The sequence below is a fragment of the Xiphias gladius genome, chromosome 10, assembly GCF_016859285.1.
Source record: "Xiphias gladius isolate SHS-SW01 ecotype Sanya breed wild chromosome 10, ASM1685928v1, whole genome shotgun sequence".
NCBI lineage: Eukaryota > Metazoa > Chordata > Actinopteri > Istiophoriformes > Xiphiidae > Xiphias > Xiphias gladius.
Window position 1 is genome coordinate 19,960,759 of NC_053409.1, and position 23,786 is coordinate 19,984,544.

At 40.6% G+C, this 23,786-nt stretch overlaps 1 long non-coding RNA gene across 4 annotated transcripts in view; it reads left to right on the forward strand.

Annotated features, from left to right (window-relative positions):
• Positions 1-23,786, forward strand: part of LOC120795031 — a 126,502-nt gene that overhangs the window by 50,051 nt on the left and 52,665 nt on the right. Inside the window, exon 4 of one of the 4 annotated variants that reach the window (XR_005708193.1) lies at positions 8,112-8,297. The exons of the other annotated variants lie outside the window; for them this stretch is intronic. This is a non-coding gene — a long non-coding RNA (uncharacterized LOC120795031). The remainder of the gene's footprint in view (positions 1-8,111; positions 8,298-23,786) is intronic. 4 annotated transcript variants of the gene reach the window in all.

A 23,786-nucleotide genomic window follows, 5' to 3' on the forward strand; every position in this document is an offset into this window, starting at 1 on the left:
TTACCTGAGAGAATCAATAAATATATGTTACCTGTGGTGAACTGAGGGAGGAGTGAGTGAGACTTAAGGCTCAGCTTTGTTTTGATCTGTACACTGAATCCACCCTTTTGATTTCCTGCCCGTTCGGGTTCGTATGATCCAGGGGATAGGCACACCTCAGCCAATAGAATCAATGCCAAGATGAAATGCGGCACACCCAGATCGCCCTGTAGTAGTTAATAAGAAAGGTATCTATTCTTAGCGCTTGCTTAGCACCTGAACTAACTTCCAGGTATCGTTGTTGTTTAGATGTTTTCTTTTTTTTTTCTAAAAATATCTTCTTTTACCCATCTGGGTCAGCCAAGTATAGCTAGAAAAGATCTATCATTAATTTCCATTTCGCTCAGCCATTTCGCTCCTAAATAAAATGCATGTGGCTCTTTTGTCTTTTTAGAAGGGGAGAATTTGTGTTTTGGGCTGTAATTACGAAGACTTTGAGTCATATGTTACAATAGCTTTTGGTTTATCCAAGCGTTGGCACACCCCATTTTGGTCTCTTGCTAAAACCTCCAACGCACTTGATTTCTTTTATTATTAATGCTGTGATCAGTGTTGTTGTGGTAAATAAATAAAGATGCCAACTTTTGAATCATAAGGCCATAACCATAAAGCAATTAAACAACAACAATGCAACTGGTTTTATTAAAGACACCAGACCTCCATCTAATATTGAGTCGTTTTTTTAACCTCCGTCATGCCTGTTGTGGTAAACTGTTCTAGTGGAAACGTACAAAGTATATATTTCTAATTTGTTATTACACATAAGGGGGAAAAAACAGCAGCTGACCACGTTCTTTACAGATTTTCAAGATTTTTCCACATTTCCAAACAGTGCCAAATTAAAACTGCACCTGGATTAATTTGCATAGAGCTTTTTGTCTGAAGCGCTCTCTGAAGCGAAGTCGAAATCACGCCAAGCAACACATTCCAGTGTCAGTAGCATGAGCAATGGCTGAGAGTGGAATTGAGTGCAAAGACAGAGGCACAAGACAGAAAGAGAACTGGGGGAAGAAAAAGACGAAGGGGACAGAGAATTGTTGTACACAGGGGGGTATTTCATATTTTAGGGCCCCGTTGAATTGAGCCTGGTGTCTTGAGTACTAACGCAGCACTGCCGGGGTCAACACTTCGCTGTGACTGAGGGACCGTGAAATCTGGACAAGTGCACCCGTATCTCCCAAATCCCGCCATTGTCTAAACAGAGAGGTGGTTGTGGGGGTGTTTGTGTGTGTGTGTGTGTGTGTGTGTGTGTGTGTGTGTGTGTGTGTGTGTGTGTGTTGTGTTTCTCAGTTTTTCAAAGGAGCGAATGGGAGATTTAAAGATGATTTAGATGTAGAAGTAATACTCTCTCTCTCTGCCATCACTGCAGGTGCAGGAATAATTAGTGATAAATGAATAAGGAGGCTGTGCAATAGGCTTTGGGAGGCAAAACAGCACCAACAAAAACAATGCAGTGTAGTGCGGGAAAAAAAAAAGTGAATTCTGGATTTCTCTTTGACGCAATGCACTGGCGACAAAGCTAAGAGCAGAATGATTATTCGACTTACAGTCATCAGGTGGCACAAAACAAGACTCTAAATGAATGATTATGTTTGTCCTTCACTGCTGGATATGTAAATAAGCAACCGTTTGCCATATCAGCTTTACAAAGTGGTAATATATTGATGTTGTGATTTACAGCCTTTCGCCCCCACATGGCCAAATAATTGATGTGTAAACCTTAATGGTAGCTTATGTACCATGTTGTAACGTAGCACTGCATTTGTGCCACTAAATTGTATGTTCTGTTTTTCTGCCTGGTCAATTTTAAAAGCCTTGTCATTCTAAAAGAGATGAAACAACAGTTATGTTTTTAGCATTCAACATCAATAACATATATGGGTCTTAAAAATTGGGGGCTAGGTGCATCTGAAATTGCAGTCATGAAATAATCAGGAAAACCACAATATTCACTCAAGGTACTGAAGGAGCACTGATGTATATTATAGCCATATTCAGGTAAGTTAGCTGACTTTCAGTATCAAATTATTAGCTAAAATTTATACTTAACCCTGCCCAAACGCCGTATTTCTAGACCAAAACAGCTTGAAAGCAGATTGTTTTTGGAAACTAATCTTGCCACATTTAGAGAATGGGAAGGGTCCTTCTCCCTAAGGCCATTCTTGACCTGAGACAGGGGTTTTAGCACGTACATGAACATCTATTTGCAAAAAATGGCCATGGGTACGCTCGACAGCTCTGGCAAACACTGCTATGTGCATTCTAAGTTTACATTATTTTATCACAGATGCAGTCTTTGTTGCCAAAATGTAGAATGAATTTCCATGGTGAAATATGGAGGCCATTAATCTAGTAAGACAATTCATAATTCAGAATACTGCTATTAGTATGCGATTGTGTTATCCTTATTTTTATGACACAATCCTAGTGAGTCTATTACACACTATAAAGCATGATACCTCTTGGTCATGAATGACTCAGCAGGAGAGAACCAGTAGGGGCTAACTCAATATACTGATATGAAAAGTGCTTCTTGGCTAATTTATAAGCTTTATTTCACAATAAACAGCTCCAACTGAAGTGTCTGTCTATTAGACGTCACTCTGGCTCATCTCTCTGTCCTGTGTGTCTTTTTCCGACCACATCACACTAGCTGACCACAGTGTGTGGTACCCAATGCGTCACAGCTACCTCGGTCCTTCTTTGAAAAAATTTCTTTGAAGGTCCAGCTCCCCCCTTTTTTTAAATCTATCTACAGATTACATCTATCTTTTTTAAAGTACCTGTCTTGTAGGCCACTGTAGGTGAATCTGTGGCCAAGAGGTTCGTCTCAGAGCTTGATTACCCAGAAAAATGGAGCAGATTTTGATCAGAAAACCACTAAACACAGATCTATACCCAGTCGAAAATGTTCCCACCGCACGGCCGGCTGTGGATAAAACTGTCAACCCACACCCATAGAAAAACCACTGCATCAACAAAAACAGAACAAATAAAAAAAACAGTAATATCCAGCAGTAGTCAAAGTAAATAAATGTAGTATGTATTGCTAGTAAACAAATAGAATTTCATAGCCAGATTTTTTTTTCATCCAAAAAGTACCATAAATCCTTCATAAAGCTGAAGTCTGTCATAATTTGATATATATATTTATATTTGTCATTCATTCATTATAGCAATAATTTCATGACTAACTACCTGGACAGTCGATGGCATTTACGCCACAAAAACAACATCAACAACGAAACTATGTTGTCTATGTTGTATTTTTAGTTTTTTTTTTCTTTAACCTTTTTTACCCTTATTTAATAATGAAGTGTGCTGAGAAACTCTATTATAAGACATACTGGGCCAAAATGGCACCATTCATTTACAACATATAGCACAGTAAAGAGAGAGCTTGACTATTTATTTAGAGCAGTAACATTTTTCATGAAACATGTTTTGAATGTGAAAGCTTATCTTGTAAATTATTCCAAGCCCAGGAAGTGTAGTAAAAAAGTTAAGTTTTTGCAAGTTTGTGGTAGAGTTTGAGGACAATCTAGAGAATAGTTAGTATATTAGTTAGTTAGAATATTTTGGGAAATGCTTGATTGCCGAAAGTTACGTAAATGAGAGCTCTACCGGTTTCGTATTTGTCCAGTCAGTATGAAGCTGATACCAGCAGCTGGTAAACCAGAAATGGTCATCTTTACACTAGGGTCGTTGTATGGATTGAAAAAACAAGATATAACACGTGGGCTTTAGAGGTGCTGGTGGGCCTATTTTTTGTTACCTTTCGGACAGAGCCAGTGTAGCTGTTTACCCCGGTTCCACTCATTAGCTAAGGTAAGCTAACCAGATGCTGACTGTAGCTTCATTTTTAAAGTACAGACCTAGAGCACTATCAGTCTTCTCATCTCTTGGCTTGAAAGCAAATGAGTGTGTTTCCCAAAATGTCAAACTATCCCTGGAAGATTATCAGTCTAGATGATCTAATAGGATGGCTGTTCAAAAAAGGAGAGATCATTTTACAGAAGTAGACTGGAAGTTTACCATGAATGATGTTAAAGATGAAAAGATAGTGTACATATGACTCTCTCTCTTTATTTTAATGAAGTTTGTGATTAGCTTATGACCCAACATTCAAAATATAATGTAGAGATGAATGGTAGACAGGATCCAGCCCATGGAATAGTAAGTCAGATGCATGTGTCTATGATTTGCAATCAGACCGAGAGGGTCGGAAATTCCTTTAAAAAAATTGATTTTGTTCATTTATACACCAATCAGCATGGTGGTTTTTTACAGAATAACCTGGATGCATGACCTGTGTTGGCAAGCTTCTGCCCTGCTGAAGTGCTCTCGAGCTAGTCCAGTCCAGGCACACAGAGGCTGTTCTGTAGCTGACCTTGACCTTAGACTTAGCCAGAGTGTGAAAGCAAAAAGGGGGCTTTTTCGACAGTGATTAATAAACAGTAATATCAGCATCATTCCACACCGCCATGTACTTAATGTTTTTCTTATTTATTTCTAGTTTGGATTGGTTTCTTCGTATTACATCCACCCTCTACTGGTCTTAGTACAGTTGAAGGGTAATGTGAGTGGGTGACAATGGTCCTGCTGTGTGAGTGGTGGAGAAAGGTGTGGGTGGGATGGGAGGGCGGTTGCAGTTGGCGGAGAGCTTTTGGAGGATAAGGAAGGTGGGGTGGGGAAGGAAGAGAGGGGTGGTAGTGTTGGTGTAGGGGTGGGAGGGTGGTGGGTGGCAGGCAGGGTCAGTAGGAGCCTATGGAAATGCAGATTGCCTCTTTGAATTGTATTGCCAGGCTCAGCTTTGATGTAAAGTGAAAAAAGAGGGATTTCATACAGACTAACTTTCACCACACCATGACCCCCCTTTTAGTCCCCCACTGCTTTTCTCTTCTATGACCCTCACTCTGTCTCTCTTCAACTGACAAAACAGACCCTCGGGCACTCTGAGCTGCCTCCTCCAAACGTATTCAGCTGTTTATCATCTTCTCTCTTTTTGCACTCCTCTACTCTTTTCTCCTCCATCCCCTCTAATCTCTGCAACGTTTCACTTGTTTTTGTCAGCTATCATGTTGGCACTAAAAACCGAGACCATACTAATAAGTATAACCTAAATTTTACAATGTAATTTATTACATTTATTGAAGGTTTTCCAGAGACTTTCCTCACCACAAAAATAACATTTAGTCATTTGGTCAAGATCTTGACAAGCGCCTCCTGGGGCAATGCAAGTAAAACATTTTCTCTGTCAGAAGTGTAACATGATGTTACTTTAGCACCACAAAGCCTCTTAAGGGGCTTTTAAAATCCAAAAATGCAAAGGGCTGCGTTGCTGGCGGCATGTTGCTTCAGGTACCAGTGAGACGATGAAACGTGACGATCCAGGAAGCCCAGTCTGACTGATAGATCCTCGAAGGCTTGTCAGACACCTAAACACTGAATAGGGGTTTATAATTTTATGAGAAAGTTATCACCGTGGCTACTTTATCTGTTGTCACAGTGATTGCGACGTAAACAGCTGAAATACGGTGTTCCCGTTCCCAAAGTAATCTGCCAAGAGTATGCGTTTGCACATATTCCACAATATCTATGCATCAACAGAGTGGTCTCATTCAAATAAATGAGTGGGCTGTGGATTTTTAAACATTGTTTAAATTGGTCTGAAGGGCCTTAGGGTGAAGGTAGGGCAGGATGACTGGGCATTCAACTCGTCTGACTTTGAGACTATTCACATCCCATTTCCAAGACAAGAGTCTCTCCCTAACCTTAGTTGCTCAAACTTAATGGTTCCCTGTGGAGTTTTAGATCTTTAGTAGTGCCACGGAGCTGTGTTTCTATGAGTGGGTCCCTATGTTGTGTGTCGTCTGCACGTGCACATGGGTGATGCGAGACATGGTCCTGCCAGTGGTTTGACACTATTTCACTAATCAGCAGGTGTAAGTAATGTGCCAAGATATGCTGAAATGCGCCAGCAAAGACACAGACGAAGAAGACTGCAAGCTAGTAAACATTGATCTAAACAATATTTGATTTAAAATACTTTAAAAAATCAACTTTGCAAATGTTTTATGAGGAAGGTATATGTGTACATTTTATATATGTATATGTACATTTTATATATGTATATATGTATATGTACATTTTATATATGTATATATGTACATTTTATATATGTATGTATGTATATGTGTACATTTTATATATGTATGTATGTATATGTGTACATTTTATATATGTATGTATGTATATGTGTACGTTTTATATATGTATGTATGTATATGTATGTATATGTACATTTTATATATGTATGTATGTATGTATATATATGTATGTGTCTGTATGTATTTTATATATGTATGTATGTATATATATGTATGTGTATATGTGTATGTTTATATATGTATGTATGTATATATATATGTGTGTATGTATGTATATGTATGTATATATATATGTATGTATGTATATGTATGTATATATATATATGTGTGTATGTATGTATATGTATGTATATATATATATGTGTGTATGTATGTATATGTATATATATATATGTGTATGTATGTATATATGTCTGTTTATCTGTCTGTCTTGGGAATGTTCATGCATTATTCCAAGGTGGTTAGCCCTGGTGCTAACATTGTAGTCCCACCAGATAAATAGCTTAAATTAGCTACTTTTGTAGTGTATTTGTGCCATATTGTTAACCAAATGAAACCAGATACAAACAAACAGTGTATTGCTCCTTTTAAATAAGCCAAAGGGATAAGTGTTAATATTGGGTTTTGTTTTGATATAACTGCCAATGTTGGTGCATTTGGTGCAACAAAAACTCCATAGGGCGTATTGGAAGGCACTGACAAATGTCATCCTGCTGTTAGGCGCACCAGATAGGATATGGATTGTTTTGGAAGGTAATTACGAACAACTTGTTCTGTTGTATGAGTTGGAGAACTTACTTATTTTCTGCGCACCTTAGTATTACCAAGTCATTCAATGTCAAAACTGAACCATCAACGACCAAACTATGAGTAAACACTTAAAAACTCTTCTTCTGGGCATCTGGGACTTGAGCCAGATGTTTTACAGCGGATCATATGCGTCAGCATTCTTTGGTGATCAAAAACAGTAGCTTAGTGAGGATTGAACTGCAGACATTGAGAGAAACAGATGCATTTTCAAATATATGTGCATGAGTGTGGACACGTCTACACACAAAAACACATAAATCTGCTTAGTCGTCTCACTACACACACATAAGCTTCTCATGTGGTTCTTAATGCATTCAAGACCTGTTGATTGGGCGCTTAATCCCAGCTGAATATAAAACCCTGTATTGTTTTTGATGGACAATATACTGTAACACCCCTCACCCCCATTCCCAATTCCAAACGCTTTCCCTCCTCACTCATCTCACCCTTTAGCCCTTCCTTTCACCACAGACCTGCATTTCTGATTAGGGAAAGAAAAGGATGGAGTTAACGTTTTGAGGTGGTCTGGAAAATGCAGAGTGGGCATATTGAAATACAGATAAAAGAAAAAAGAGGGTGAATAGTGGGCCATGCAGAAACGGTTCGCTAATTAAATCTTTATACCGTCTTTCTGAGGAGAAGCTAATCTGGTGGGTGGGAGCTGGCCTGTCCTGCTTTTAAGAGTTTTCAAAAAACTTTTCTTTTCTTGTTTCATGCACTCTATTTCTCAGCCCACCCCTGGTTCTCTTTACCCTTAGTGAAATTTTTTTTTTTTTCTCTGCGTTTGATGGAAGATTGAGAGCGAGGTCGACAATGCAGAGCCTCAGGTCTGAGCAGAGATGTTGAGAGAGAAAGGGAAAGGAAAGAAGTAAATCACACAGCAAGGAGGAGGATTTAGAGCGAGGAGAAATGCGAGGAGTTTTATCTTTATCTCTACATTTAAATGTATGAATATAGTGGGTGGCAGGTGTGGGGGAGCGAGGGGTGGAATAACAAAAAAAGGAGAGGAAGTGTGCTGTAAAAGAAGCAGTTAGTTGGCCAGTCTCATGTAAGGAGGACACACTGAGCCTACACTTTTGTCTTCATCCCAAGGACACGGAGGAGGAGGAGGAGGAGGGGAGCCGATGATCCGAGATCAGATGTTTCCTCCTGATAACAAGCAGCTGTGATGACCACTTCCAGACATACACCAAGTGTTTTTCAGCAGCGAGGCCAGAGGTTGTCCATGTGCCCTGATCTCGGCCTCCAGATCCTCCGGATTTCTCCTTCTGTTCTTCTGTGAGGCCCAAATGTTATTTGCTAAATAAGATGATGGAGGCTTTCCCATATATATAATGTCACTCTAGTTGGCAAACAATGCTGTGGATTTTTCGGTGCGGCAGCGGCAGAGTTGTTTTTCAGTCGATTTGACATATATATCCCCAGTGTACGTATCAATCTATCCAAAAGTAATTTCCTTTAAGTTGAATTTATATTGGCCGATTTAAAAGTGAACTGGATAATGTGCACACGCATACAAAATTTGAATTTGTAATGTATGATTAGAAAGTGAAAGCTTGAAACTCTGATATTTAATTACTTCAAAGCTGCACTAACCAGTATTTTTTTTATATTCACAATGGATCAAATGACTGTGTGTAACATGAAAGGGGTTGCTTGTAGAGATAAACCCACATATAATTCCTATCATCCAACTCTACAGTTTGCCCCAGCATGTTTTAACGTCTTCCCGCTCATTCGCAGCCTGCAGCTTCGACGATATGGTTCAGTCTCAGTGCTCATCAACTGACTTCAGTGAAAAAAAGCTCCAGGTGCTCCAGCACCAAGCAGCAGTCACACAAAGTCCACATCTAGCTGGTGAACATAGTGGAGCGCTTAGCAGCTAAAAAGTTACACGAGTTTCAACAATGTTTGGCTCTACTATATGAGTTTGTGATGGTTGGCCCGCAAGGCAGGTCAGTGAGCACAAAATGAACTTTACTGTACAAACTCACAAAAGGCACACATACCATACAATTTAAGCTGACTGGGTACAGCTGAGCTCATTAAAACACTAAAAGAAACCCAGCGCGAAGGAAAACAGAGACAGGTAGAGTGTAAGGGAATGCAAGGAGAGGGAAGAGTTAAGTTCATTTCCTGAGTATAAATTAAAAGCGTCTTGTAATCACATTGCAGGAATGCAGTCGGTGTACACTGTTAAACACTCCCTAAGCCCTGGCTCCACTTCACTCTCTCAGCACTGCACACAAAGGAGCCTTTGTTCTCTCTGCTCTTGAAAAGCAATGCTCAGTCACTCCCTCCCTCCTCCTCCTCTTCCTCCCTCTCTGCTCTCTTGCTCTCGTGCTGTTTCTGTCATTCTCTCTTCTCTCAGTCCTCTTCCCTCACTATCTGTTTCTTTCATTCACTGCCTCGTTTTTGGCCTTCCATCTCTCCTCCCACTCTACGTCTGTCCCTCTTTCTTCTCTTCTCTGTCTCACACACAGAGGTTGACTTCTGGCTGCCTAGCTTGTGTACAGCCAGGGGTAACAAGAGAGGCAACATGCGTGTTTCGGACCTACACAAATGCACAAAGTCAATCATAATAATCATCACATCTGCGGTTGGGCTTGGCCTAAACAAATCCACAGTGCCCTCAACGTTACCGAAAAATGGGATTTCTCAAAGTGCACTTCCCTCAAGATTTTCTCTGCCCCCACCAACAGCTTTTTCTGGTTAACCACACGTTCACGGTAAGGAACTGGAATGGGCTGCGGGGGGGGTGGGGGGGGTCTTGGTGTCTTTCTTCTCTCAAAGTCCCTCCATCCTAACTGAAAATCTCTAGAAATCGGATAGATACACAACACACACGCACACATCCCGTACAATGGGAGCCCTTGGGTGAGGAAACTGTTATTTTGTTTAGCAGTCAGTTCACATGTGACAATGCTATTAAATCTCCCAGCTTGAACACGTTTTCCTGGAGAAAACCCTCACAGGCTCCTCCTCCTCTAAATACCTGGCTGCCTTCACCTGTTGATTGAGTTTTCTATTATGTCAAAACAAAGGAAGCGGACACAGACATGTTACTGCACTGAAGCACCTTTGTAATGGATTGAGTTATCTTTCCTTGAAAAAGAACAACTCCCTCTCCATCAAAAAAACAAAGATTACCCACTTAACTGTCTTGGGGCTACTGCTGATATACTGTAACACAGAAGACAGAATCACACTTACTGGGCTTCACTGCATTAACGGCACATTTTTCATTTTTCGTTTCCTTTCCTATTTCTGTTTCTATTTTATCACAAATGGCCATGTTCGCTAAAATCCTCCCATGAACAGCGATTGTCCAATCATAGCTTAGTAAACATAACTTAGGCATGGCAGGTCTGTCAGGCTTCAGATTTCTCCGCAAGTTGAAGCGGCGTACATAGGAATAGGATTCCAGTTGTTAGAAGAACTACAGACATGTCAACACCCCAACGGTGGAATAAGGGGTTTTTCCTGATCTTCCCATGCTGCCGACATTACACTCCAGCAACCCGAGCAAAAGTCATTACCCAAGAAAGTTTACCAAATAGTAGTCCATATCCTCGCGCTGACTTTTTGATGTGTACTTTTTCGATATTCAGATATTCAGATATTCAGATATTCAGTTTTTTAGCATGATATCATGTACTGTATGTAGCTCTGACATGCGTATTACAGGGTTTTCATTATAAAACAAGTCAGCTTGAAACATTAAATTGTCAGCCAGGGAGTTTTCAAGTAACTCATAAAGCTAAAGTTAGCTTAATTAGCTACATAGCTACAGCTCGTAAAATGTTCCAGCAACAGTTGTCATTTCAGCCGACAAAATCAATGGTTGCTAGCTACAAATGGAATGCTGCTTTTGTTTACCAGTATCTGAAATGAACCATTTGTTTCAAAAACACTTGAGAATTTCCAAAAACCCTGGCCAACAGTATCATTGAGTCAAAAATCAAATGAAGTCAGATCAATTGGAAGTGTGTGACAATATTTATGGAGGTAGCAGTGGAGGAAAGTTAGACTCTGGTGACATTTGGATGGTGGAAACTTTCTTTTGGGACTCCCTAGAAGTCCTGGAGGTCATGGTGGAGATGGGGAGGACATTTGGTTGCACAATAGTAGGTCTGAAAGAAGGGTAGACAGACATGCATATTTAAAGAACAGCAGCCAGGGACTGATCGGCTTGCAGAACTCAGACAGAAGGACCATTCGTCAAGTATGCTGACGTCAAATAATGTGAATGTAGGGATTTTAACAGCGTGGTAAATGAATGTAATAAATAAAGGACAACAAAGTATAAACAATTCTTTCAAATAAAGAGGAGCCACTCATTATTTGTCTACTTGCCTTCCAGTTTCTTTTTTTTTTTTTTAATCTTACATATCGTAAAAGCTTGGCTGGCAGTTTTAAACATTAGTTTGTCTATCACGAATTTGGCCCCGAAAGCAGATACCTGTAAACTTGATCGTATCTCTGCATGTTGTTAGAGGAGTTTCTATAAGGGAAACAAACAGACACAGACACACACAACTGCGGGTGATTTCTAATTTAAACATACCACAATGAAACGGTGTTAAACGTGATGCACAGTATCTATAATTCACTTTATTGCCTTTGAGGTAAAGCACCTGAGATTAATAGGTTGTTCGCTCCTGGCTCGCACTTGAACTTGGCACCGCACTGCTAACGGCACCTGCAGTGTTGGATGACCCTGTTTTCTGAACCATCTGAAAAAATAGTTGCATTGTAATTTTTTTTTTTTTTTAACAATTTCTATCCTGTGTGTATACTGGCCAATAAAGTAATCAGGGGGTTGTTTTTCACGAGTTTCAGCGTGACTGGTCCTGTCTGAGTGTAGCCCCACCACATTGAGAGGACCTGAGGCATGAAGTACAATCACTTCCATCAACTCTTATCAAGCCTGTCACAGGGTGTCTGATGCAAGGCTACCTTGCGCAATCACCTCTTGACAGACGAGGCTGTGGTCGGAAGCTTTAACCCTGAGAGTATACTATTATTGTTATTAGGTTATTTACAGAGATTCATATTAGTGGCTCCAGAAATTTTTATAGTTAATCTAATAATTAGTCCTAGCCCCGCGCATATGAAAGGCCACACACTAGATCGTCTTATCATCATGATTAACCACTAAATAATGTGTATGTTGGGTTCTCAGACCACATATAATTGACCAATTTGTCCCTAAAGCTTAAAAATCCGTCACCCCTGGTTAACTAAAGACTTCTGCCACCTAAAGAGAAAGAGTTAAGACAAGCACAGGCGGAGAAAGACTAAATCAACACTGATGTGATACTGAAATTTTTTAAGAACCAGTTTTTTCTTTGTGGTTAAACTGCATATACTAAATAATTAAATTTAAAAAGGAGACATACTGTCAGCCCTTTTTTTGTTTATCAAGTTTTCATTGAATTATAGATGTTTAAATTTCCATTTTTCTCTACTATCTTGATCGTGTGATATGATAGAGAGCTCCAGCACAGCTACTAAATGAATCTTGTATTGAAATTGCTCTGTCAACTTCTGTTTCCAAGGTCAAGAATGAACTTTCTCAACTTCTAAAGCAAAATGGATGAGCAGAATGTCCTTAAAGTACTCAGGAAAAAAATGGAAATTTTAACATTTACAGTTCCAGCTACTACAGCAAATGTACCTTGTGGTGAGATTGTTTTGCTGAATCCGAAAGTGTTTTTCAGTGTTGTTGGTAGAGTTTACTCTGTGTTAAACCAGTGAGTCGTCCTGTGAGAGTCGTGAGGAATTCTTTAAATAATTTTACTGGTAAGGTGAATACAAGAAAAAACAACGATCTATCCTAAAGAAGAAACATGTAACACCACTTTTAAACTCTTAAGACTCTCTACCTTTGTATGTTAGAAGAGATTTTACTGATTACTTTTAAAGCAAGTCTGGACCTGATAATTTAATAAACAGTATTTCTGACTGTTTAACCCCTTAGGAGCGGAGTACTCAGGTGTAGTCATAGGCATTTGACACAACAGCATTTAGAACTGCAAAATTTTCTGGCAACATCAATTCAAATAATCACCACAATTAGAAAAAAAAAAAAATCTGTGCACTAAGTTCAACCTTGGTTAACTACTTTGGAAGCTTTCATATCTTATTAACTTTGTTGCACCACTTTTATTTAACCACCTCTGTCTGAGGATAAACTGGTCCACAAAAGAGGAATGGTCTATGGACAGTTATGAGACAAGAATCTATGGTACAGATATGTCTTTTAAACTAAACTGTCAGTTAGGCAGCTAGCTGATGCCAGGGGGGAGTAAACAGCCCAGTAAAGAGGAAAAAAAGAAAGAACCTCAGACATCTGTTGTGACTGAGGAGGGCTAGCTTGCCAGCTACAGTAGTTCACCAACAAGCCCTACAAGTACTCACTACGTCACCAAGCTTCTAGCATCTTATATTTCACAAAGGCTTTATAGTCTTGGCTAAGAATATAGTTTTAAGTTTTTGGAGATAGTTTATAGACATGTTTATATGTTTTCTTTTAACCCACAGTGTTTGTATTGCAAAAGATCTTGTTGTATAAATCATTATCAAATGAATCTGTCTTTTACTTTATTTATTTTGATGCATTTGTAATTTATTGTTCTGCGTAGTACTTTTCTATTTCAAAAGGTGTTACATAAAGACCGGTTTACAGTATTGAACACAGAGCAGAACATGGCAGCATGCAGCAACCCGACTGCCCTTTGTAGCAAATCTGTTTCGCTCTCTGCAAACATACAATGACACACACACACACACTCAGGAAAGCACACACAGGCAGGAGTTTCTCTCTGTCTCCCCATCCTGATCCCAGATGCAGGCCTGTAGCAGCCTGTCTGAAACCAAACCACCTTTACAGGGCAAGAGAAATAGCTCCGGGTGTATATGCACTGCAGGCAGGGCTGGGCCCATCTCAGCCTCAGCAAAACAGCTCTGGTGTCTTTGATGGCAGCTACAAAGATCAGAAGAGTGAAAGGAGACACTGATCTGAGGTGCTGTCGAGGAGAACACCCCACAGGCAGGTTCAGCCCCCAGTCACTTCCTTTTATACTATTTCAGAGCAGAGATCATTGAAATGTTTATGTAGAAAACATGGTGTGAGGGAGTCAGGCTAAAAGCGTACAGCAGCATCAGTAGTGTCAAGGTTTGAAACACAAGCATCCACACACACACACACACACACACACACACACACAGAGATTTCAGCCTTGACTCAATGCCTGTCTGCAAGTTGTGGACAAAATGTTCTTCTTAGTAGCTTAGACACACATTTAAATACACAGACACACAGTCCTACATCATGCATGGAGGGCGTTCACACCTTGTTCTAGATCTCTCTGCAAGTCGATCCATCTTGACTTACTGCTGTTTGTGTCTGCATGTGTACTCCTCCCACAACATAAGAACTGATGTCAAATTGAATTGCATTTGTTTATCTTTCCTGGCGTCTTCTTTTGACTTTACTCTTCACTCTGGCTTTGCTTACATTCTACTCAGAGGGCTTGTTTTGAGACAGGGGGGACGGCACAGATGAGCAAAACATCTGCAGCATTTACTGGATGAGAACATTTTGAAAGCTTTATTTATTCAGTTATGATTAATTTATAAGGCTCCCAGCTATAGTGAGGAGTTTTTTTTTTTTTTTTCAAATGAGAATTTAACTGTGTGGGAGTTCTGACTCTAACCTGAAAGTTACTTACGACATAGAGTTAAGATGTACTCTCAGTTTCCAGTTTATAAGTTACTCCTAGCTAAAACTAAGGCTCCCAGCTATAGTGAGGAGTTTTTGTTTTTTTTTCAAATGAGAATTTAACTGTGTGGGAGTTCTGACTCTAACCTGAAAGTTACTTACGACATAGAGTTAAGATGTACTCTCAGTTTCCAGTTTATAAGTTACTCCTAGCTAAAACTAATGCAGTCTGCCCACATTTATATAAATGGGGAGCACAAAATATTAGGAACACCTGTCAGTATAATGCAATACAAATAAAAAGCAACACAAAACTGCAGCCTCCAAAATGATCGTACAGTCGAATCAACACCTCTCTAAAACAGTTCAGACACAAACTGAACATTGTAACCTTTGCGAATGTATTGTGTTAGAATGCATTCGTTTTAGCTAGGTGTTCCTAATAAACTGGCAGCATCTCCCACACGCAGGTGTAAGTCATTCATTATGAATTGTTGTTATGGCAGAATGGTTAGAAAGATGGTAGGGACAAAAAAAAAAAAAATCAGAATGGCCAGAGACATGTTCCCGTGCAAACACCTTTTACATTTAGGATGAGGCTGTTATTCATGCTCGGTGAATTTTACATTTTTTGTGCTGCATTCCCTCAAGATCGGAATTGTCGTAACAGAAACTTATGTGGCTCAGCAGGTAGAGCAGGTCATCCACTAACTGCAAGTTTGGCGGTTCGATATCCGCCTCCTCACGACCATTCGTGGAAGTGTCCTTGCGCGAGACACCGAACCCTAAATCGCTCCAGCTGGTTAGATCAGTGCCTTGAATGGTAGACCATAGGTTTGTTAGTGAATGGGTGAACGACAGGCAAATTGTTAAGAGCTTTGGATAAAACCGATATGTAAAAGCAGTCCATTTCCAAATTTTTAACTTCTAGGTGCTGAATCTTTTCGCTAAGATGCAAGATGCATCTGCTGAATTATTAATGAGGTGATTTTAGATTGACAAAACGTGTGATAGTATATATTTTGCTCTCTTTTCTATTGGGGGTCTCTTAATGTTGATTACTCATTGTGATGGATGCCGTGGCTTTTTCTTTCAGTTTAATTAAATGAGGCGCGAGGTAAGACTTCACTTACTGTGACAATATTTTGATTGTTGTTAACTTACTTAAGTTATAGTGAAAGCAGAGATGATCCAACTGAATAAAGTAGCGAGTTAGATGCGAAACTCATTAGTTGCAGTGTAGCAGTTAATGTTTACACTCAAAATTCCCATCAGACTTATATTTATCTAGCAAGCTGTTCTTCCACAATCTTTTTAGTTAGTGATCACATAAATCAAAGCAATATCATTTTTATGTCCCCTCATCATTGATTATGTCCTGAGTAACCATTAGCAGTTCAACCTAAGAGGGATTTTTTTTTTCTTAAAAAGGATTTTTTTAGAGATCTACGCCAGTCAAAGTATCCAATATTCCAAGAAAAAAAATATACAGAAATATATATTATTTCCTTTCTTATACCTTTAATCACAATGGGGCTCAGATTTGTCTTGGGACCATAGGGCAGGTTAGTCCGCTCTTAGCTACCTGGCCATGACCCTGTCTCAGATATCCCCCATTACTTCCGGCAGAAATTGTCATCCTGTCCCATGATGCCACAAGTTTCCATAAACTGCTCCAGGCGAAAATGTCCCATATGGTTTGGCTAATCTTAAATCATCTCTCAACATCAAGTTACTGGTGCGATTCACTTACACAGTGTCAGTTATCTTTGTTCTATTTATTCCATGGCTGTTCAGTCCTGCCCTGCCCCCACCTACTCTACACCCTGCCTTCCTGTTTCTTCTGGTCCACACAATACTTCTTACTGTTGCATCAGCGTAATCAAAAACATCCTCTAAGCTGGGGTTTAAGTCCTTTTAAGCAATTGTACTTATACCGCAGGGCAGGGATCTGTTTTGCAAAGGGATGCAGTGAGACGAAGGGTGACAAATCTTCAGCAAAGCTTTGCTGTGCGTATTATGTTCCCTTTATTGGCCAATCACTGCATGACCTCTGACCCTGTGTTCACACTGTGAGCCACTTGATTGATTGGATTGTTCTGTTGTGACTGCATGTGGATGATGGGTGAGAGGCTCCAGTATGGCATCTGTAGACCTACGCAATATTACATGGAAAAATGTGGTTATTTTTGCAAAAAACAACATAGTATTGCGTGATAATTAGGCATGGGTGGATTATGAGAAAATGGTCCCCTGGGCACAGACAGGTAAACTGCCAAACACCCCTCCTGTACAGTACCACCAGACTGCCATTTTGTGTCTTGTAACTGAGCTCTATGACTTTCAAACTAGAAATATTAACTGTCCCTCCATCCAGAGGCACAGGCCTAAGGGCCCCCTGACCATCCGGGCCGCTGGTCCTGTGCCTGATAGACCCCATCCATGTAATTAGGGCACATTATTATGGGAAGTTTATCCTAAAGCAACTTATCAATGTTGTTTATGACTAAAAATGACCTAACAATGATAAAACTTAAAGGAAACATTTTGATGTTCAGTGAAATACACTTATTTGCATTCTTGATGAAAGTGAGATGACGAGATTGATATCACTGTCATGCCTGTGCCTTAAGTATGGAGCTGGAGCCTGAAGATGGCTATCTTAGCCTTCCATAATGACTGGAAACAGGGGGAAAAAGATAGGTTGGCTATCTTCAAAGGAAAAAAGGAAAAGAAAAAATCAGCCTAGTTGCACCTTGAAAGCTCACTATTTAACATGTTATATCTAATTTGTTTAACCCACATAAAAACCCAGTTGTGTACCTGACAGTGTTTTGTTTTATGGGGTATTATGTGGACACTATATGTGTAGAAGTACAAATATAGTGTACATATATACGTACACACATATATTACAGAAGTAATTTGACATTTCAGACATTTCCAGAGTTCAAAAATCCACCTGCCGGCACCTCTAAAGCTCAGTAACATGCTGTATCTTATCTTTTTAATCTGAACACAAACAGAAATGGAAAATGTACAATTGTAGTTTACAGACAGTTCTGTGCTGTGGCCATGCGTTTGTTGGTGAACAACAGCCAGGCGTAGTCTTGTTGGCGTCTGTCTTGGCGTCTTGTTGTCACTGTGCGGTTGCCAGGCAGATGGTGGAGACGTTGCATGGATAAACTGTAGTTTGTGCACTGTTACACTACCTAACTCCCAGGCTAACTGCCCCCCCCGTGTCAGTGTTCCTGCTAAGATAAGCTAATCAACTCCCAACTGCTGCTCCTAACACACAGACACGAGTGGTATCAATGTTTCATCTAACTCATGGTAAGAAAGCAACTAGTATTACTCAAAATCTAAGTATTACTTTAATGACAAGTAAATAGATTCTGGCTACGTAGCACATGCTAACTATGAATCAAAAATAAATGCATAAACAAATTTGTAAATTAATTAATAACTTTGATCAGTGACAACGATTGATGCAACCAAACTCACTGCATGCTTGTTTCTTTAATTCCGCTTGTAAAATTTCATGACTAGGAAGCTTTCTGACCACCCACACATTCACTGTCTGGATTTCCATGTTTGCTTTGCTCTCGTGGTCTTTAACAGTCTTCCATTGACGTGTTGATGAGGTTGCTCACACTGTGACCGTAGGGTTACACCAAAATGTGAGGATGAGGTAGTGCTCGTGCATGTGTGTGTGTACATACATACGCACGTAAGCATGTGTTAAAATCTACTTACGTGTATCAGTTTGCATGTTGAAAAGGGTACACATGCAGAATAGTGGAACTCAAGATGTGCTCCAGGAAGTCGGGGTGAAGGGGGGACATGAGCACGGACCATATAAAAGCTAATACTCCTGTGTACCCCTCTGGACATCGTTGACTCTCAGCACGTCCACTGAACCCCCAGGGTAAGGGGTTAAAGGTCATGGGTCGCAGAGGTTATGACTGATCCTCCCAGTCTTCCCCCGGAGGTACGGGTACAACATAACACGTCACTATTTATAACTACTTATAAGTCTTGTTGCAAGAGTCTTGTGTATTACAGCTTATGGAGGATGTGGGGCCGCAAAATGTGTTTCTGACAGTGTGTGAGTGTGTGTGTGGCTGTGTGTCCCCCTAATGACAGATAATAGCAGTTTTGAGTTTGGCAGTGCGCTTGTGAGTGATTACACCTTTGTGTTTTTGTTTGGGTGTGTGTCTGCGCGTGTGTGTGTGTGTGTGTGTGTGTGTGTGTGTGTGTGTGTGTGTGAGAGAGAGAGAAAGAGATGGAAAGAGAGAAGTTTGTAGTGTGATAAAGTGACTGTCTAATTGCAGAGAGCCCTGCTGTGTGGCATGTCAGATTGTTCTTCCCCTGTGGCCCGAGGTATCCAGCAGCAAGAATGTGTGTAACTGCACGTGTGTGTGTGTGTGTGTGTGTGTGTGTGTGTGTGGATGATGAATTTCAACTGCCTGCTTCAAGTCTTGGCAGGCTGCCTGAACACCAGGGACCCAGTCAACCATATTTCATGCTCACCCAAAAAAAAACCCACCATGCTTTTTTACCTTTGTGTTTCACCTAATGCTATAGTCCATTTCAGCACTTTTGTTTGTGTGTGTGTGTGTGTGTGTGTGTGTGTGTTGCATGAGAACATTTTAGAGAGATGATGGAGAAAACTGCAGAGACTCCACGCTCACTGCACCACAATGGCTCGCATTGTTCCAGTGCTATAATCAGAGCGGACATGGAACTTGGCCTAGAGACCAAGAGGTCTCCGCAGCCCTGGACACAGCTGCTGGAACTCAGATTCACACCAAATCCTGGACTCGAGAGCGAACACAGGGGGTGTAGGTGGTTCAGGGACATGGGCTGGAGTTTTTATTCAAGGTTGTAATGATTCTTTTTTTTGTTTTTGTTTTTGTTTCAGATGGAGTTTGGTCTAAAGCCTAGCCCAAATGACCAAAAAACATATTTCCTCACTTACCAGTGAGTGAGTGGTATGCAGCCATGTATTTAGCTCTGGTTTATTCCATCCAGTTTTTGAAGTATGCATCTCTGAGTGTTCTGTCTCCTCCTACCCGATACAGTGGAGGTGAAAAAACTATTATTTTGGCACTCAGAGCATTGAAAAGTAGAATTTTAAAATTCCTATAGCAACATGTGTTTTCAGTAACAGTATTGTAGTCAGTCTAAATAATCCACAGCCCTTGCTACAGACAGATTTATTTGGAACTACTTTTTCTCCTGGAAAAATAGTCCCTATTTAACCGTTTAAATTTGCCTGAACGGACCCTTTAAGGCTGATATTCTAAACATTACTGCATTTTGTTGTTGTTAATTTCACATTTCTGTTTTTAAATTGATTAAACAACTGTGATGCAGTGAGTTAATTAGTGCGTTTTAGATTTGCTGGTAGATGGATTTTTATACTTTGGACAGAGCCAGGCTAGCAGTTTGCGCCTGCTACCATATTTTATGCTGAGCTGGGCCAACTGTGCCTTGGCTAAAGCCTCCTCCCAAAATATTGAACTATTCCTCAATGTAATGCTGAATGAATCTGCATCTTTGTGGTCCTGCAAAACCTTTTCTAGTGCAAAACTTCTCCTTACTGCACCTGCTGCTCTTCATCACCACCTTCTATGCTATGCCTTTTTGCCTTTGTTTACATCTTGATGCTAACATCGACACTTTCAAACTGTTTGTTTGCCTTTCCTAGCAGATCTGAAACCTTTTAGGCCACCAAACAGTTAAATTCTGATAACGTCTGAGCTGTCTCTTTCACCACAGCTATTGCTGTTGTTGTTATTCACTGACTTCCTTTATCACCGTTGTTTCATGTTTCCCTTGGTAAGTCAAAAATAAGTTCATCAAGGATGATGATGTTTGCCTGATTGATTAATTCCTTTTTGTGGTTTTAGGTAAAATTACTTTGTTAAAATAAGAAGACTGTTGGGCAACCAGGGAACAAACCTGGAGACCTCTGACCTGAACTTCACTCTACTTCACTTTAAGTGCTGTGGCGTGTAGGTTAGGCCATGTGAATATGACTGTACAAGGTTTGAGCAAGTTTGGGCTGATGAAAGATTTAGCTTTCAGCAACAGCACCGAAGAGTGTGAAAAAGCCTGTTTCACTCTAACGACACCTCAACACCTCTTTGCCTTGTGCTTTTTCCACCATAATTCAGATGCGGCTCCCTCAAAGTGGCATTTTTTAAGTTAGCCTGAAGTATAACAAGTCAATTTACCACACTTAAGCACCAAAAAACAGAGCTGCAACTAATAAGCCGGTGGTAGATCATGCAGGGAGCGGGTGTACAGAGTTTTATAAGATTAGACCACAAGTTCTCTGAGGAGAGTCGTCTAATAAGACGCTTATGATGGGCCTGCAGTCTCCCAGGGGTACAACCACGTGTAATGATACAGCTTTCTGTCTGTCTTTCTCTCGCTCCTTTTCTGTTTTATGCTGGATTGGGATCTGTGGTGCTACTTGATTTTTAATTTGAGTTTTTTTTTTTTTTTTTCTTGGGCTTGTTTGTGTGATGTATGAGATTTATGTCCCTGGACTGCGGTAAGGTTTGTTTTAGCTGTGTAATGTTTTGTGTGGTAACAATAAAGGTGTTTTAGAAATAAAGTTCTTATTTTTCCCCATCAGCCAGCTGTGTTGAGGCAGAGTTGACTGGCTGGTGAGTCAGTGTTTCCACAGAGCTGCTGCTGGCCCTTCTGGTTCTCCCTAGACCTGGCTACGAGCCGCTCATATACACTAGCCAGGCTGAGCTTGCAGAAGAGCCGCTGCACACTGTGGGTTTGTGTGTATACCAACTAAAGACAGAGTTTGATATTTTGGGAAATATGCTTATTTGCTTTTTTTTGCAAAGAGTTAGAGGAGAGGATCAATACCACTTTCATATCTGTACGCCATGTATCAAGCTACAGCCAGGAGCTGTTTACCTTAGCTTAGCATAAAGACTATAAACAGGGGGAAACAGCTAGCCTGTCTCTATCAAGTTCCAAAATCTGCCTAACAGCACCTCTAAACCTCAGTCATTAACATTTTATTTCTTGTTTGTTTAATCCATACAGACACCGAAGTGTAAAATTGATAAGCTGTGGGTTTTATAGGGCGTTATATCCATTATCATTTCGTAGGCTGTGAGTCTGGAAGCTATTGCACCATGCAGAAATTGTCATGTTATAACCCCAAAGAAACCACAAACTATCGCTTTTGCACTAAGGATTAAACAAAAGGGATACAACGTGTTTAATTAATCAGCTTTAAAGGTGCTGGCAGGCTACCCTTGTTAGCTTTGAACAGAGCCAGGCTAACAGTTTCCACCTGTTTCCAGTCTTTATGCTAAGCTGACTGGCTGCTGGCTGTAGCTTCATATTTTGCATACACATAAGAGAATGGTTTTGATCTTCTCATCTAAGTCTTTGCCAGAAAGTGTTTCCCAAACTAGCTTTTTACTCCATCCATGTCGAAATAATGCAAAACTTGAGTTCCATCACCGAAAGGAAACGTTTGGAAATTTAGTTTTAAGTACTGGGAAACACAATGAGAGACCAAGTGATGATTCAGTAGAAGTCATGTTATGCTTGACTTCACTGAGCAACTTCCAAGGAATAATCATCAGGATTACTATTGCATGGTATATAATGGAGGCATGAAGAAGGATTTTGTCAATGGCAATTGCTGTTACGTCTCTTGTGTGTCTGATCACTTATGTTTCAGATGAAGCGGCCTTCATTCTTCACTCACTCAGGAGGGGACCGTCTCATGCGGCTTGTCGGCAGCGTGTTAAGCCGTAATAGTTTCACCATAACTTCTCAAAATTGATTTGATTCTGGGCTGTGTTTGTCTTGGCCAGAGCCCGTCTTTGTGGTTGTGGTCTCAGAGTGAAAAGCAGAGTGCAAGAGGGGAGGAGGACGAGGAGGAGGAGGGGAGGTTGGAAAGACTGTGGCGAGAGAAGGAGACGAGGGTGGTATTCAGAGCATTATGTAAGACTTCAAACAGGTCCAGTCTGGCGAGGAGTGTTGATGTGAGAGTTGTGGGCCCCTTGGGTCAGGTGGCCTCTCACATAGCCTCCCATATGGTCTGTATTTCCCCTCATTGCCTCCACCCTTCGTCTAATTGGCAGGTAATGTATCGTTGCTCTGGCCCATCTTCCCCTCCGTCACTGTTGTTATTCTCCTTTATTAATGGAAGGCAGAGTGGTGTGGTGGTGATGGTGGTGGAGGTGATAGTGGCTCTGGGGTTGGCACTGTGCCACAGAGAGGCCCAGCGCTGACACTTTATATGGCGGCAGGTTTTACCAAGATATTCATTTCAGGAGCATCTCCTTTGCTTCGGCTGCTTTTCTTTCTTCTGACTTCGGCCGTGGAAGGTAAATCAAAACTGGGGCTGATACTGGAGACCTCGTTCAATCTGATTGTGGTTACAACCTACACCCACCCCACAGTTGTCCCATACATATGGGCATACACACATGCATACATACACATGGCTACATGCTTGTTTGCATCCACACATACACTGTATATGTGTGCTTTCCAACATTCAACACTCCACCTCTCACCGTGTAATCCTACAGTGCGAGTCTTTCTTTCCCTCTCCCACTCATAACCAGCTTATTTTACAGCCTCTCTGCTCAAATCTCTGCTAAACATAACAATACGCCAGCAGACATATGTTTATCATAAACAGGAAGGCTCTAAAATGGCATTTAAATCATTTACACTTTGAACAAGCTTCAAAAAGAATCATTGTACACCACATTTAATCATGCGCTGTACTTAATGTTCATAATTCTCAAGTGATTTTCCACTGCTGCCGGACAGTGGAAGCCTAACTACAGCAAAACAACATGGGCCAATCAACCTAAGTAGGCCTTTTAGTAGCTGTAAATGCCAAACCCTGTTTGTTATGCCTCACAGGCCAAGTCTCTCACTGAAGTGATTCCATGTATGGGCTTGGACGACTAGTATATCCAGATTCTGTACTAGCGAGCTGTTGCAGACATGACAGTAGCAATATGAGCCTGACTGAG